General features: G+C 40.0%; 2 protein-coding genes across 2 annotated transcripts in view; one reads left to right on the top strand and one right to left on the bottom strand.

Moving 5' to 3' along the window:
• The window catches only part of CCDC186 (coiled-coil domain containing 186), a 66148-nt gene extending 52538 nt beyond the window's left edge, over positions 1-13610 (bottom strand). Inside the window, exon 1 of the mRNA XM_027852058.1 lies at positions 13428-13610. The gene's annotated coding sequence lies outside the window, so the exon portion shown is untranslated. The remainder of the gene's footprint in view (positions 1-13427) is intronic.
• Positions 13611-15157: 1547 nt separating this feature from the next.
• TDRD1 (tudor domain containing 1) overlaps positions 15158-18043 on the top strand; it is a 70253-nt gene continuing 67367 nt past the window's right edge. Inside the window, exon 1 of the mRNA XM_027851874.1 lies at positions 15158-15225. The gene's annotated coding sequence lies outside the window, so the exon portion shown is untranslated. The remainder of the gene's footprint in view (positions 15226-18043) is intronic.

Genomic DNA, 18043 nt, shown 5'->3' with positions numbered 1-18043 from the left:
AGAATGTTGTACACAGTAATAGCCACATTGTGCAATGATTAACTTTGATAGACTTAGCTCTTCTCAGCAATGCAAGGATCTAAAGACATCTCCAAGTCTCATGATGGAAAACGCTATCCACATCCAAAGAACTATTGAGTCTGAATGCAGATCGAAGCACACTATTTGCTCTTTTTTTTTCTTCTGTTTTGTATTGTTTCTTCTTCCTGTGGTTCCTCCTATTGGTTCTGAATTTTTTACATGACTAATGTGAAAATATGTTTAATAGGAATGTAAATGTAGAGCCTATATCAGATTGCATGCAGTCTTGAGGCGGGAGTCGGAGAAAACTTAAAACTCAAAAGCTTATGGAAGTGAATGTTGAAAACTAAAAATAAATTAATTTTAAAAAAGGGAAAAAAATAAAGTCATGACCTGTTAACCAGGGGGAAAAAAGAAATATGGATTGAATTAATCTCAAAAGAGAAGTTACTGAATGATAGAAGTAGAGTCTGGAAGTAGCAATAGAGAGCAAAGAATATTCCAATTCTCCTTCAACAGCTATTGAGTTGGGGAGGGGTGTATGAATGAAAGTGTCAACAGTGCTGAAAAGAGTATCCAGGAAAGCTGGGTTAACAGGAGGAAGTCTCAGTGGGTGCAGGAGAAGGAGAAAGAAAAAGATTCAAGATGAAAGCAAGTTTGTTATTCATGGAGTATACATTCCAATGATAATGAAAGGGGTGGGTAGAACTTGAGTGGGATGATTGTGGGTTTGGGTTGATGAGGACAGAAGTATGCAATGGGGGATGGGGAATGGGATTTGTATGATAGCCCCAGTGCACAATCACTGGTATGAGGCAGACATGATGGGATAAGCGTTGAGGAATGAATTCAGGTAGATTATCATCATCCCCAGGAGCCAGGTGTGCAAGTAGAGAGTGAGCAATCAGTCTGGGTCTTCTCAGGATATGGAGGTTCCAGGCAAGGACTCATCAATCACTGAGTCAGCCTTAAGGTAGAGTTGTTTTAGGGAGCCAGACAGCAGGTATGCAGCTGAAAAGCAAGGGTGGGGAGACTGAGAGTGGGGGTTGGGGTGGGGTAGTAGACAAGGCAACTAGTGTGGAGTCGTATTTGGCCAGTGTACAGGCTACTCTATGAATCTGGTCGGTCAACCAATTCTCTAGCTACCTAAGTATAAAATCTGCAATCCATGTATCTCCTCTCTTTTCCATAAAGACAGCATGAGACTTTAGTCAATCAATAAGCACTTAACAAGCATTTACTATGTGCCAAGCACTGTGCTAAAAGCTGAGGATCCAAAGAAAGCCAAAAACATAGTTACTGCCCTCAAGGGAGACAACATGCAAATAACTGTGTCCATAAAAGATATATGCAGTGTAAAGGAAAAGGAATCTCTGAAGAAAGACACTGGGGGAGGGAGGAGGGAAGAAAGAACTAGGAAAGGAGGAAGGACTGACAAAGGCCTCCTACAGAAAAAGGGATTTGAGCTGAATTCTGAAGAAAGTTTTATCAAATCCTTTGCTGAATTAAGTTTTATCAACACATTCCTCTGATCCACAAATTTAGTTGACAATACAAGAAACCAAAACAAAACATGTAATGTTAGCTTGGTGTGGCCTACTATTGATTAGGGCCTTGAAGGTTCTTTATAATAATTACTTCTTTTCCTAGGGATGAGGTTCAGATACAATTGATGGAATTAGCCACTTCCACAAATCTTCAATTATAAAACATGATTTGAAGTGTATTACTGAAGAGATTAGGATATAAGGAAATTTTATTTGGTTGGTTTAGTCACGACACTTTGAGCTGACACTGGGAGATTTAACTCTCATTAATTATAGTAGTAAACTACCCTGAACCAGTGAAGAAACCTAATTGAATGTGATATTAGACTGCTGTTTTGTACAGTATTTTTCTATATACCAGTGTACCTGTATCAGGCATGCCTTACATTCAAGACAATAGATGAATGTTTAGAAAGTATGAAATACTTATATTTGAAATATATTAGGAAAAGTTCCATCACTATCTCTATGCCCTTGAGCAAAGTCACTTTATCTTTCTGGCTTTAATTTCCTCCTCGGTTAAAGCAGGGAGTGAAATTAGATTTCTAAGGCTCCTTACAGATCTAAGGAGGCAGCTGGATGCTGCAGTGGATAGAGCACCTTCCAGGGAGTCAGGAGAACCTAAGTTCAAATTCTGCTTCAGGCATATCTTAGCTGTATGATCCTGGGTGTCACTTTCTCCTGCTTGCCTCAGTTCCTTATTTGTAAAATGAGCTGGAGAAAGAACAGCAAACTACTCCAGGATCTTTGCCATGAAAACTCCAAATGGGGTCATGGAGAGCTGGACATGACTGAAACTACTCAACACAGATCTAACATTCTATGAGTCTGAACCTAGAATACTTAAAGAAATTTTTCACTGAATCTTTTTGTAATCCATCCAAGAACAAAAATGAGTAAGAATGACCCACATATCCAATATTGTCAGTAGCCCCAAAGATTATTTTATAGGTACTGATATAATTTTTCTTCCGTGATGTCATCATGGAATATGGAACAGATGTTTAACTTCTCTAATTTCCTTTAAACAACTTGTTATTTATCATTCATGAATTCACTGCAACTCCAAGTTCTACTACAATTTTGTAGCTTTCTTTCAAACTGGATAAAATTTTTTGGAACCTGATTTAGTCTCAATATATCAGCTACCCTCTCCAGCTTGTAAACTTGATAAGAATGCCATTTATGCCATCCAAGTCATTGATTAAAAAGTACAGAAACAAGAGGCAGCTAGATTGCTCAGTGGACACAGCCCTGGCCCTGGAGGCAGGAAGACCTGAGTTCAAATCTTGCTTCAGACACTAGCTGTGTGACCCTAGGCAAGTCGCTTAACCCGTCTGCCTTAACCCACTGGAGAAGGAAATGACAAACCACTCCAGTATCTTTGCCAAGAAAACCCAATATGCTGTGTGGTCCATGACATGACTAAATGACTGAACAACAACAGGAACAAGGACAGATCTTTGGAGAATCTATTCAATCCATTCACTGCTCTTTGGGCTCCCTTATTCAGGTTATTCAGTTATCTGAATCTGCTTATCTTATCCACAGGCTCAAGAGGATATGTCAAGTTCCTGTCAGAAATCCAGGCATATTACATCTACGGTATATTCCCTTTACCTAGCAATAAGCTTATCCAAAAAGAAATTGAGATTAATCTGTAATGTAAACTCATAATGTCACCTTTTCTTTCTTCCCCACTCAAATAATATTAGTATTACCTAAAGGTCAGTCTTCAGTTATACATTTCTATAGCTTCAATGATCACTTTTATGCACTTTGTATGCTCTTTTATGCAAATCTCTTTAAAACCTTAATTTATCTCCTGAGTTCTATCCATGTATCTCCCTTTAATTATATACCTGCTGTTTCATTAAATCATAGTATCACTGATTCAGAGCTGAAAGGGAACTCCAGAGGCCTCTATTTTACAGATAAGGAGACTGAGGCCCAGGGAGGTTAAGTGACTTGCTCAAGGTTACACAGATACCGTCAACGTGAAGAGGTCTAGGGGTTTAGGGGTGCTGAGACCCCAAAATCACGACCCATGGGTCCTGCCTGAAATAATTCGACCCAAGCTTTCTTTCAGCCAAAGACAAAGTTTATTATGCCATGTTAGCCAGACTCTTAAGGAATCCAGGCACCTGTGAACTATTGGCTAGACTGTAAAAATCTAAGCACCTTAATGGAGACAAGATGGACCTTATATACAGAAAGATTGTGGGAGGGATCTAGGAGTGGCCAATTAGTTTGGGGTGACAAGGAGAGGTCTAAGGAAGATCTGAATGGGAGTGGCCAGTAAACTGGGGTGAACGGAACTTCTGGGACCGGGACCACATAGCCAAGGGAAAATGCAGCCTAGTTAGGATTAAGTGTGGGAAATGGCCTGGGGCCATGGGGAGGTAAGACGAAGGAGGGCTAGGTTTTGTTAAGGGTAACAGAGAATTAGGAGACTGGCCGTAGCCACAATGAAAGGCTAATTGATGGAATTATGGTCTCAGGGGAACACCAGAGACCTAGATCAAGTGGGAGAATTCAAGGACAGTCCAAGGGTTTTCTAGGGCCAGTGGACAAATGGGGCCCAAATTGGGACAAAGGTCTTAGTTTGGGCCCGTACTCCATCAAGAGGTAGAATTTTAACTCAGAGTCTTAGATGTCACAGGACATTACTATTACTTTTATTACTATTACATCTCTTATGTATTAATAATCAATAGGCGGCTTGCTGTAGAAGTCTCTTTATCCTTTGCTTCAAAATTGGAATAATAATCCCAAATACTATTTCTTGAAAATGTCAAGTTTTTAACTGATTCATTTAGTACCCAGGGAAAAGCACTTTTTATGTACTGATTCCAGGTAAGATGTCCAGAACTTGATTTTGTTCCTTGTCCCTTTCAAAATAGTAAGAACAATAAAATGTCCTGTGAATCTCCAGGGTAATTTAAGACACTATTCATAATATTCTTTACAATTATTTACTGCTTTAGGAGCCACTAAAGAATTTTTAGTTCAAACCCCTTAGAGCATCAAGGGGTTCATGAACTACTAAATGAGAAATTAGATGCCTCCATACCCTCACTCCCAACTCCCCACTCCTTTCCAACTTGCTTTCTATTCTAAGGTCACCTGTGGACCTTCTAATCACCAAATCTCATAGCTTTTTCTCAGTTTGTTTCAGTTTGTTTCTTCCTCGACCTCCCTCCTCAAGGTATTTCACAATGCTGACCAACTCCAGACATTCTCTTCTCTCCAGACTTTGAAGATTCAAATGAAAGTGTATGTAAAGTGCTTTGCAAACTTTAAAGACAGATAAATGTCAGTTGTTATGGCAACGCACTCTAGGTTCTTTTGCCTGGTTGGGCTCTTCTTTCTATCCCCTTAAGAACAGAAAGACTTCAAAACACTGCGTCCTCAGGTCACTTCCAACTTCTGAGTTGGAATCTACTCCCTAAAATTTCAATGACAACCTGTAGTCACCACTAGGCAACTAATTCCCAATCTTCCAATCTAGTTCCAAATTCTCTTCAGAGTTGCAGAACTGCATTTCCAAACGCCTAATCTCTCTTTGGAAGTCAAAAGTGTATCTAAAAAATAATTTATCACTAACCAAACTCATTATCTCTCCCCTAAAACCTGCCCTTCAAATTTCCTTATTTATACTCCCTATCATATGATTTAAATCACATCGTGACTCTCCCCTTTCATTCAATATTTAATGGATTCCCCAATCCTAGTTCCAGTTTTTGTCACCTCGCCCTGACTACTGCAAGAGCCTCCTAATTAGCATTCCTGATTCAAGTCTCTCCCTTCTTTCACCCACCCTCTATACCCAAAGGTTAATAGATTTCCCCAAAATGCAGTTGACCATGCTGCCCCTTCTATTCATTAAATTTAGCACAGGTGCCCTACCTCTAGGATCAAATATAAATTCATGATTCATGTTTGGCACTTAAAGCTTTTCACAACTTGTTATGTCTCACTCTCTCCACACCCCAAACATCCTGGCCTACTAGATCTTTAACACAGAACATTATCTTTCATCTCTGTGCCTCTGTAATAGCCATTGTTTCCCATACCTTTACTTCTACCTCTTGAAATCCATGATGTTCTTCAATATTCTGCTCAAGAGCCATTCCCTTGGCCTACCCTCCACTCCCACGATTACCTTGTATAAGTTCTGTGTTGTGTATATACCTATAGATCTATGTATTAGCATTCTGTCTCCCTTCACACCTTCAGAAGGCAAGCTCTTTAAAGAAAGAACTACCTCACTTTAGATTTGGTTCCCAGCACCTAACAAAACAGTAAGTGCTAGTAAATGCTTGATTGATTCTACTTCCACAAATCTAAGACATGCTTCTCTTTTTTTCCATTACCATTACCATCACCCCAGTTCTGATTCCACCTGTCCTGTTAGGAGGATCATTCCCCTCCACCTTTCCTAATCCTTTCAATCTTTTCCATTCTGATTTATCTTATATACCCCTGTCAGGCTAATTTTTCTAATGCATAGATCTCATCATATCACTCCACTGTTTAAAGGCTTTCTATTACTTAATGAGTAAAGTTCAAACCCTTTAGCCTGGAATTCAAGGCTCTCCACAGTCTGGCTCCAGGCTACCTTTTCTGTTTTTTTTCACATTACTCTTTGGCACATAATACTACACTGCAGTCAAAATGGACCAATGTTTGCATTGGTAAATAGCATTTCCATGCTTTTACTATTGACTTTCCCTTTGTCTAGAATGTGCTCTCCACTCAAGGCATGGTGAAATTCTATTTAGCACAAATGCTACCTACCTGTTCCATGAAGTTCCTAATTTCCCTCCCCATCAGTCTGAGGTACTGGTATCACTCTCCTCAAACTCTTATAGTACTATATCTCTTTCCAGCAATTACCATATTCTATTTGTACTACATAATTATGTTTCCCTTATCTTCTCTACTAGATTCTAAGCTCTTTAAGATGAGGAACCCAATCTTATAGCTCCTTCATTGTAGAGTACAGGGTTTTGAACATAGATACTCAACAAATGTTTTAATTTTTTTTCTTTTTTAAAATGGACATGAAATGTAGGGGGGGCAAGGTTTAAAGGGATAAGATGAGAAGAGCATAGTGTACTTATAATCCTTAGGAAGGGAAAGAAAGGAGGTAGGGAAGAGATGTTGGGGTCAAACAGTTCCCCATCTTAGCTGCAGAATGGTCTGTCCATTGTCCAAAGTGAGCAGGAGAGTTAGATGGCAATGTTCGACTTAGGTTCAGCACATTCTTAGGTCACTTATTCAGAATTTGCGGTGTGTCTATAAACTCCCAAAGTAGTGATATAGTAGTAGATACACAGTTCTGAACAATGAGACAAAAATAACCTAACTTGCCTGACTTTGGATAATTTTTACATTTAGGAAAAATGCTACAGAATATTTAAGACACTGAATACATATAATCTTGTAATTCCATTACTTTCTATTTCAGTATGTTTTATGACACAGTACTACAGGACCAATTCACACTTCAAAATTATTTCAATGGAGTGAGAAGTGGTTTCGCTCTTACTGGAGCTCATCAGCTGTAGGTAACTGGTCAGTGAAGTTTATCTGTTTATTCAAATTATCTTAAAACACTCCTCATACCTCTAAAAAACCACAGTAATTGTTTCACAGTGATTTTTTTCCCAGTAATTTCACTTAAGACCTAAATAGATCTCACTTGTAACAAACTGTTTTCTATAAAAGAGTCAAACAAGTGAAAAACTATTTCCTTAATAAGTTTTTTCTCTTTTTGTCAACTGAATTATTCTAAATAAGAATCCTGATCTTAAGAAATTACAAACAAAAAATAAAACACATTCTAATCTGGGAATTGATAATGCTGAACATTATCACAAGAAATTAATACCCCATTATAGGAACCAGAAATTTCCCATGTAAATCCCCAAAAGATCTGATATTATGTGTTGTATCATTATTCCTTTATTTAAACTAATCCTATATTGTTAGCCAATAAACACTAAAATGTTATCCAAATACTATGAAGGTTTATATTTAGAAAGTTGTAATATTTTATTCATAAGCATAGTCTGATTTACCTTTTCCAGAAACTACACTATAAATGAATGATTGCATAAAGTCAACATAAAATTTGTCTTCTGCAAGGAAAACCTGTGGTATCATTTCCCTTAAACCATTCTCCAAATGGGGACCACTTCCTCTAGCTCTCCGAAAAGGGTAAGGCAGAAAGGCTGTATTTTACAAGTGACCACCTAATTAATAAGACAGGCCATTAAACACTGAGTTCCCTTAACTTCCCTCCTTTCCTCTTCAAAATAAAATGTTTTTTGAAGGAAAGCTTGAAATCAAGTAATACAAATATTGTAAGACTGTGAGATATTGTAACAGCTTGCAATCTAGTAGCAGGGAGATGAGGCATACAAAAATGTCCTCATTCTTTCTTATTTCTATCTTCCCCCCATCCCACCCCCATCAATTCCTAGATTATTCTTACTTTTGCATTGTGTATTTTCCATACTTTCTTCTCTACTATCTCCTTCTTTTGGAGTACAAAATGCACTCAGGTCTCTTATATTTTAAAAACAAAACAATATAACCTGCTCAAATATCCCTTTCCCTTAATTGACAAACTCCTCAAAAATATCATCTACACTCATTGTCTCTACATAACACATAGCTTGTTTACCCCAATACTCTTGAAATCTGCTAGGTCATCTGTTAAGGTCACCAAATTCAAATAATTCAAACAGCAAATACAACAGCTTTGCTTTTTTTTTTCCTTTTACTCTCATGCTTTGACTATTATTAGTATTTTACTGCTGATAAGGTATTCATTCTTGTTATTCTCTCTTCCCTTGACTTCTGCAATTTATCATTCTCCTCATTCTCTTCTTAACTCTATGGAAGCTTCTCCCTCTTTCTTTGTTGGTTTTTTTTGGTACTCCTAGCTCATAAATGTTGGTGATCAAAGGGTTCTCTCCCTGTACTTCCTATTTTTTCCTCAGTCAGACTCACAATTTCATAGGTGTAGGGATAGTCTAGTAAAGAACTATCATAAACAATGCAGATCAGTGATTGTTCTACAACTTAGTCATAGAAAGTCATCTGGACAACTAGGAAGTTAAGTAACTTGCCCAAGGTCAGGTTATGTCAGAGGTAGAATTGTGAACCCAGGTTTTCCTGAGGATAGCTTTCTCTATTCACTATGCTAACCTGCCTCGATAAGTTAACATTTCTCAAAATCAATTCATTTTGCTCCCAACCCTGGTCCTCCTCTTCCTAAATTCCATATTTTTATTAACAGAGCAGTCACTCTTCCAGTTTGGCTCTAAACCTCCCTCAGTGCTTCCCTAACATTCTCCAAATTCTTACTCCAATCAAGTGCTTAACTCAGGTGATTTTGTTATTTTTCAGTTGTTTCAGTCACATCCAACTCTTTATATTCTCATTTCTTGGCAAAGATCCCACGGTGGTTTGCCATTTCTTTCTCCAGTTCATTTTACAGATAGGGTTAAGTGACTTGCTCAGGTTTACACAGTTAGTAGTAAAATGTATGAAGACCATATTTGAACTCAGGAGGAGTTCCACTATCCACTTCACCACCTAGCTGTCTGGCCAGTGCCCTTACAATTTCAATTACTCTTTATCCTCACTCCTACCACCCCAATTCTGGTCTTAATTAACCTCTTTCCTGGACTGTTAGAATTGATCTAACTCTCCTCTTTTCAATTCACTCCACACCTGGCTGCAAGATTAATTATCCTGAAGCATTCTGTTGAGTCGTTTTTCAATTGTGTCTGACTCATCATGACCCCCTTTCGGGTTTTCTTGGCACAGATCCTGGAGTGGTATGCCATTTTCTTCTCCAGCTCATTTTAAAATGAGCAATAGAAGTGAACAGGGTTAGTGACTTGCCTAGGATCATACAGCTAGTGTCTGAGGCCATATCTGAACTCATGAAGATAAGTCTTCCTGACTCCAGGCCTAGCACTTAATCCATTATGCTACCTAGCTACCACCTGAAGCTTAACTCTTGATTATGGACATTATACTTCACTCAAAAACCTTAAAACAGTCACCCAAAACTTATAGTAATTCACAGTTTTCATAAGATGTTTAGATCTAGTCTAGGGGTTCTTAACCTGGGATCCATCCCACTCCACCCCTACAAACAGGGTCTGTGGATAGATTTGAGGTAGGTCTGTGAATTTGGATGGGGAAAAAAAAATCTTTATTTTCACTCACCTCTAACTGAAATTTAGCAATTTCTTTCAATTACATAAAACTAGAGAACAAACAAGACCTACTCTCTTACTGTGTATTTTTCCAACTCTGTGTTCCAGAATCCCAAGTTCTGCTTTTACAATCACCAGATTCAATTCAGGAGATGTCTCAAAACAAAAGAAAAACAAAACAAATAAAAACAAAAAAATTCTGACTTTTGCTTTAATCTCAGAATTAACAAAAAGTTTTTCAGGTCATCTGCATGATTTCCTTATATTGAAGCTTTTTAGTTGATTGTTTAAAATTTTGCTGCAATCTCCATATTATATACATAGAAACTCAAAACTGGAACATAAGTGAATAGGAAAAGTTCTAAACAGGTAGATAATGAATATCAGTTAAGGGCTGGGCATTATGCTAAGCATTTTGTGAAAGATTCCTTTTTATAGGAGAGGAGGGAATACAATTTGTGGTCAATCAATCCACAATATAACCCACTAAATTTTAGAAATGTTTTTTCAGTTTGTGAATTATTCAGACCTCCCCCCCCATTTGTTAGCAAGTGATAAAATTTGTTGGGAAAGGTCAATTTACAGCTAGAGAGCATGTCTCAGGGTCAGGAAGACGTGGGTTCAAGTCCTTTTGTCAGGACCCTAAGCAAGTCATTAACTTTTCTGGCCCAAGCAACTCTAAGATGGGGTTTTTACTGTCATGTGTCCCTGTGGTAGTTTGGTAAAGCTTATGGGAACTTTCTCAGAACTATATCTGAGATGATAGACTATTTGGAATTTGCATGATAGCATTGTTTCTAGAAAGTGAACAAGTTGTAAACCGGCCAGGAAAACATACACATATTTTCTTTCTAGGGCATCCTTAAACAGAAAGTACACCTTATTTGCTGCTGCTCAAGTCTGCTACTGTTTCTCTAAACTAGGGGTGGGGAACCTAAGGTCTCCACGCCACACGTGGCACTCTAGGTTCTCAAGTTCAGCCCATTAACTGAATCCAAACTTCACAGAACAAATCCTTTTATTAAGTCAGTATAGAATGATCTAGGGAGAGTAATCTATTCTGTATTCCCATAAATCACATCCTCATTCATGTTATTAGCACCCCCGAATTACAGTTATTCATGCATTTTTCTCATTTCTAATAATGGACCATAAGCTCCTCAGGGGCAGGGGCTATACTACTAAAATTTAACTAACTCACAGCATGAAAAATAATAGGCACTTACTGCATACATACATACGTGTGTATGCATGTATGTAATGTATGTATATGTATCACTGTCTCCCAAAATGTGGAGAACTAATAAAGTAAAATAATACAACAAAAGTAGTAAGCCTACTAACAACACATTTATGTGGAATTTGGGAATCAGGCTCTAGCTTAGTATTTTATTTTTTGAAATGCTACAAACATGTAAATTAGAATGGGTCAACAAACCTGACACAAAGATCAGGGTAGATTCGGTCTCCCGCCTCACCCCCCTCCCAAAACAAAACAAACCGCCCCCCCCAAAAAAAACAATGAAAAAGGCAGGGGAGAGAGGAAAACTGTATGAGGCTAAGGTTGTTCACCGTAATAAACTGACCTTAGATCAATTAGAAAACATTTGTACATTAGTAGAAATTCTTCCAGGGAAAACAGGTATTTCTGAACATTCACACAAAGTTGCTTTATCCTATCAGAATCGCTTAAAAGGTGCTATAGAAAATATATATAACATTTAATGCTGTGAGAATAATTACACAAATGTAACTTTATCTAGCATCTTCCTCTAAAATATCATTACTTATTTTCATAGCATTTATTTTTTAAACAGCAATTACGTTTCATCTTTTTTTACAGTTACTTGCATATGCTTTTCTCCCCTACCAAACTGAAAGGAGTTCATGTTTTATTCATCTTTAAGTCTTTTCATCGCTCCTTAACACCGTTTCTTGCAAGAGTAGGTACTCAAGTTTGTTACGAGTGCTCAACTGTAAGCAAATATTCAATAGGTTAAAAAGGTTTCTAAACCACACTACAGCCATTCTCATGATTCATCAACAAAAAAAATTCAGAAATGCCAAATGGGATTGTAGGCCTGCCTACTAATGTATAAAATTGTCTAATACTTAATCAAAGTTTTCCCAAGGTCCAACTGTAATTATTGTTTAGTGATGGCATTCTTAAAATTATGCCCTCAAAATTTAATTTCACAATTATCTTGTTTATTGATTGTAACATGGAATTCAACTCTATTTTCACTCTCCTGCAGCCTCCCACATACTTTAATGCAGTTTAATCCATGTGACTACACCCAGAAAAATCAATCATGGCAAACTGCTACTCGTAATGTTTAATGTTTTACAATCACTGTTAACGTTTTCCGAAAGTACATAAGGAAAGTCACAAAAAGTAGCTCAAAAAAGTAGCCTATACACATTACACACTACAGGCAGACTGCTGCACCATTCAATCTCAAAGTTTTCTGAACTTTAATTGTCCTCCAAATAAAAACAGACTGAAGATATTTAGCAAGACATATCCAGGTACTCTGCACCACACAAGACATACCTGAGCGCTTACTACTAGACAGCATAATCTCATAAAACCAAATGCTCTCCTAATGAATAATGAATTAACAACTACCTGAATGGCTACTAAAACACCACTTGCAGAAAACAGGCTCACTTGCTTCCTGTATGCTTTTGGTGAGAAATCCACCCAATCTGAATTTGGGGGGAAAAAAAATTTGGGCTGAACTCGCTAACACAAAATTATCATGCCAGCCAATCAACAAACTGGACGTAAAACAATAATGCCAAACACTCTTCTATCTTTACTAAATCAAACCGATGCGGAGGAACAGGCCGGGAATACGACTACAAGCTTTCTTTCTACCATTTACTGAAGTATTTAAGGGCCCCCTTTTCCTTTCCTGTCCTACCTCAGTTTATCGTTCTGTCTTACTCAACGAATAGTCACGAGCTCATTAAATCTGGCCGCCCTCGAATTCTGAAAAGCACTAGAGACAGGAAGGCTATAGGCACCCCCTTTGTCCTTATTTGAAGAAAGTGGTTCCTTGACAACTCGACGCCACCACAACAAAAAGGCGCGACAAGAGTCACAACGACAACACAACACGCAAAATTACAGTTTACAGACCAAACGTTTTTTTTTCTCTCGGCAAACTGCCTGGGTGCATTCAGGCATCACGACCCAAGCCCCCCGGCACATCTCCTGGCTTCGCCTCGCCAGAGAGGAACCTCAGAGTTTGTTTCCCACTCGGTCTTCCCTACTCCTCCCTGCCTTCTCCTATGGGGGGAAGAGAAGGGGCGAGGAGAGCGGAGTACGGGGCTCACAACTTTACCGACACCCCCTTCCTTCCCGCCGCCCCCCCCACCTTCTTTCCACCCGAGAGACAAGAGCAAGCGCTCGCTCCGCCTTCAGGGCCTCAGAACGTCCCCGTCGTCCCCGCTCCGAACTGGGCCCAGGGGTGGGGGGGGCAGGGTTCCGGCCCCCCACCCCCCGAGGGAACCTCCTCAGCCCAAGGACTCTCTTCTTCCCAGCCCGAGCTCGACTCCCCTCAGTGAACTCCCCTCCGACTTTCCCCAAGCCTCTGAAAGAGACTCTTACCCGGCAGTGAGGCAGTCGACTAAGTTGTCAGCCTCTCCATAGCGAGGTCTGGGAGGCCAAGGGAGCGGGCGAGGGCGGGGGGCAGTTAGGGCCGGGGGAGGGGGTGCGATGAGGAAGGCCAGGAGCGTTACTCTTCACCCGCCGCAGGTTTCCCCAAATCCCAGCGAAGCTGACACATCAACAAAGATGGCGGCGACGCCGGACGCCGCGGAACCGGCCACTAGCTCCAGCTGGGAGGGAGGGGCAGGGGCTGCTGGAGCAACCAATCAGCGTGGCGCTGGCGACGTGACGAAAGGGCGCACCTTGAGCCACAGAGCAACCTGTCTGCAGTGGGCCGGGCTTAGGCGAGGCTCCTCCTCTTTCCTCTCCAGTCACCTGGTTTGCTGGGCTACGAGTTTAGTATAGTTTTTGCTAGCTGTTTATCCGGGAGTTTGGGTTACCAGCGGCAATTTACACCAACCTTGCCTTCTCCCCCAACCTCTAGAGCAACTCGAGCAAATGACCTTTGGATTTTATCTCCGTCCCTCCCAGATATATATCTTATCTTGGGGCATAAAGAAATAAAAAAGAATAGCAAATCAAAGGCCCTACTAAAGGGGTGGAGTCTGTTTATCTTCGCTAAGCCTCTTCACTAAGACTCGAAGTAGAGTGGCCAAATTCGAGGCCCTTTAATGTGTGGCAGCTTTGTGAACCACTGAGCCAAAGATGTTATGGCAATTCAAGATGACCTTTTGGTTGGGGGTGGTGGTGGTGGTGGTGGTAGTGTATGACTCATTAATTGCATCGAGATGTAAGTGGAGGCTTGATTTAGAACAGCATCAATCCAAGAGTTTAAATATAAAAACTAAGCAACGTGCTTTATTTACTTCGTATGTCTAAAGGTGATAAAAACACTGATTCATTTTTTTTTTACAGTTCTTTGTAAAAGAAAATGTAAAAGCAACGATCAGGTACACTGGGATAAAACAGGGATGTGCTCAGTTTCAGAAAGCAAGCAGATGAATAATTTGGGAAATATGGGAAAGCATTATTTGGAATGCAGTGGGTTGGAATCCCACCAAAGACAGTTCTCAGCGGTGTGACTGGTAGAATCAATCCATCTCCCCCAGTCTCAGTTTCCTTATCTGTTTTAAAAGTATACCTGAAGCACTTTAGCTAGATAGTTATCTTGAAAAACAAATGGGGTATAATAGAAAGTGTGCTGTTTTTTGAAGACAAAGTAGCCACTTGAATTCTGTGCTGTTACTTAGTACCTTTGTTACCATGGGTAAGGAGTTGCAGAGCAGTTCAAAAGAAATATTGAATAGTTTATAAAAAGCTAATTTTTAAAAAATGACTAGCTGGAAAACATAATGAAACATTTTTAAGCATACATTTAATACACAAAAAGCTAGAAGTGATCTATTTTTTCGTGAAGATGTTTTCAACTCCTTACAAGCACTCCAAAGTCCCAACGTGTACCAAGACGACAGCCAGCGAGCCTTTTCTCGCTTTAAAAGCGACTCTGGAGCACATGCGCAGCAGCTCCTCGTGGATTTGGCACGTGCTGCAGCTGCCTAACATCCAAGTGTGCACGTGCTGACCCCCCACATCCCTGCCAGCACGTGCCCTCCCCCACCCCCACCCCCACCTCCGGGGCTGCGCAGGCGCGTCCGGTCTATAGGGGGTTGGAGGGTGTCCTATTGTGTAGTGGTGGTGATTCGTATCCGTTTGAAGCCCTCGCAGGGCTTTGAGAGGAGTCGTTGGGGAACCAGGACGCCAGCGGGGCTCTGTGATCTGCTCTTAAACCCGTTTCCAGGTAAGGGAAGCTGTCGAAGGAGGCCAAGAGGTGTGGGGCCTGGCAGGGGAGGAGAAAGTCGGGGAGCAGGGTCCGAGCCCAAGGTAAGCGGGGGAGCAGGGCCTGGCGCCATTGGGGGGAGGGGGGACCTGGAAGCTGGGTGACAGGACAGTCCCAGAGGCCGAGGTGGGAGGGGCTGGGGAAGGAAATGGGAAATTTGTAGAGGAGGCCTTGATACCACCTGTAAAAGACGGTTTGGGGTGGGCTCCCTTGGCAACCAGGGAGGCTCTGCGTGGAGAAAGGGGGATTCGGACCGCTGTTACCTTCCCGTTTGCTCCCTTCCCCTACCTGCTGGTCATTCTGAAAAGGGAAACGACACGTTTAATCAATTTGAACAAAATTAAATAAGCCACAAAACTCAGCCCTCAACTTTAATGCTAGAATAAAAATAAGAGCAACAACAATTCACTACTTACATTAGAAGGCCCTTAATGGTGCACTAGCACCACTATATATATAATTTGCTTAGGGTGGAGGCATTTCCGTCTGGGGGACCAATTGGAGGAGGCACACCAGAGCAGGCCTGGAATTTACTTTTGTTGTAAAGACTATTATTTGCCATGCATAGTTAAAAGATTATCTTCTAAAGGAACTTCTAGTTCACATTTTTGGCTTTTTCCCTAAAATACCAGGATCGTTGACATCCCCATAATATGTTAACGGGGGGAGGGGGAGAGGGAGAGGATTTCTTTGTAATTGATATGTTTCGTACAGAAAGTCAAAAAGTGTTCAGGTAAGCAATGTGATGCGGGGGAGGAAGGGGGGAAAAGGACCCAGTTAGAATTCTAATACGAAGAGTTGGCTCCTCTTCCCATCTAACTCTCTCCACTAACTGTGACCTTTGGCAAGTAACTTGATCATCTGGCCCTCAGTTATCTATAAAATGAGGAAATTGGACTAGATCAAACTTGGTGTGGTTTTGAGGTCCTAATTCTATCATTTTACGTTACCCTAAGCCCCTTTTTTTCAGCTAGACATTCAGCTTGAAAGACCCCATGGTGCAGTAAAAAGCTTACTAGATTAGAAGTTAGAGAAGTTGTGTTTGAATTCTGCTATATTGGTGTGACCTTGGACATATCACCATCCCTGGGCCTTGGTTCCTTATTTGTTTAAATAAAGGAGCTAAGTTAGATGGACTCTAAGTTAGATTTTACATTTTCTTTTACAAAGAACTGTAAAAAAAAAAATGAATCAGTGTTTTTATCACATTTAGATATACGAAGTAAATAAAGCATGTTGCTTAGTTTTTATATTTAAACTCTGGATCTAAAGGATCCAGATGGATCCTTTAAAAGATCACTTTAAAGATGTGATCTAAGTAAAACTACTTCCTAGCAGATATGGAAGAGGTTCCCTAATTATTGGGGGGGGGAAGCAGAGATAATACAAGATTACACAAATTCAACAAGAACCAAGATCCTAGGATTCTAGAACGGTGTACTCTGAAGAAAGCCTAGAAGACCATACCACCTCGTACTGAAAAAATTGGGAACACTGTAGAGTATTTCTTAGGTTGGGGTCTGAGAGACAGTGCTGATAGAGAGCAGGGCCTGGGAGATTTATTTGGGTTTCTGATACCAGGAAGGTGTGGAGACATTTAATGCCTTTTTTTTTGGTGCTGTTCAAGAATGAAAGACAACAACCAACGAGTCCATTAAATCATCGAAGAAGGGAGATGAATTCTCATGTCTCTCCTTTGGGATCTGATAGTTAATTATAGTATCACAGCATTTAGTTTTGATTTGTTATTGTTCTTTCACTTTATATTATTATTGTATGTTGTTTCCCTGGTTTTGTTTATTTCATTTAGTTCATACCAGTCTACAAGCATTTATTTAGTGTCTACTACGTGCCGGGCACTGTGGTAAAAAGAAACATATAAGGCTTCCTGTGTTCTCCATAGTCATAAATGGACTTCTGGTTAGTTTAGTCAACAAGCCTTACCATATGCCTACCATGTGCCAGGCATTGGAGATACAAAGACAGAAATTAAAACAGTCCTCACTTTCAAGGAACTTACATTATTTTGAGGGAGAAAACAGGTTTTATATATACGTATATACATATATACATATACATATTGACAAAATATGTGCAATGTAGACATGAGGTAATTTGGGGGAGAATGCATTAGGAACTGGCAATCAGGAAAGGTTTCAAGTAGAAAGTTTATCCTGCATGTATCTTGTTTGTACGTAGTTGTTGGCATGTTGTCTCCTATTAAGCAGTGAGCTCCTTGAGATCAGGGCTTTTCTTTGTATCTCCACAGCTTAGCACAGTGCCTAACACTTGGCAGGTTATTAATACTTGCCGACCAGCTAAGCTGAGTCTTGAAGAAAACAAGGAATTCTAAGAGGTAGAGGGGAGGAACAAGTGTACTCTACAAATAGGGGACAGACAATTCAAAAAGCAAAAGCTTGGGAGATGATGTCTTGTATAAAGATCGGTAAGAAGACTGGTTTGGCTGGATTGTTGAGTCCAAGAAATGCTACCAGCTTTTTGCCACAATAAAAAAGTGTTACTATACATAATTTGATGTATGTGGGATTTTTTTTTTTAATCACTGACCTCTATCACTAGGATTGCTGAATTTAAAGGGCGTGGACATTTAGTCATTTTTGTAGTATAATACCAAATTGCTTTCCAGAATGGTTGACCAATTCACACCTCTGTTAATGTACCTGTATCTCCACAACCCTGACTGTTGAGTCAATGAGCATTCATTTAGTTAAGCATTTATTAAGCTATGTGCCTCACACGGTGCTAAGTGCTTGGAAAT

The sequence above is a fragment of the Vombatus ursinus genome, unplaced genomic scaffold (genome assembly GCF_900497805.2).
Source record: "Vombatus ursinus unplaced genomic scaffold, bare-nosed wombat genome assembly UNPS02009205.1, whole genome shotgun sequence".
Classification (NCBI taxonomy): Eukaryota; Metazoa; Chordata; class Mammalia; order Diprotodontia; family Vombatidae; genus Vombatus; species Vombatus ursinus.
This window is presented reverse-complemented; position numbering and strand designations above follow the sequence as displayed.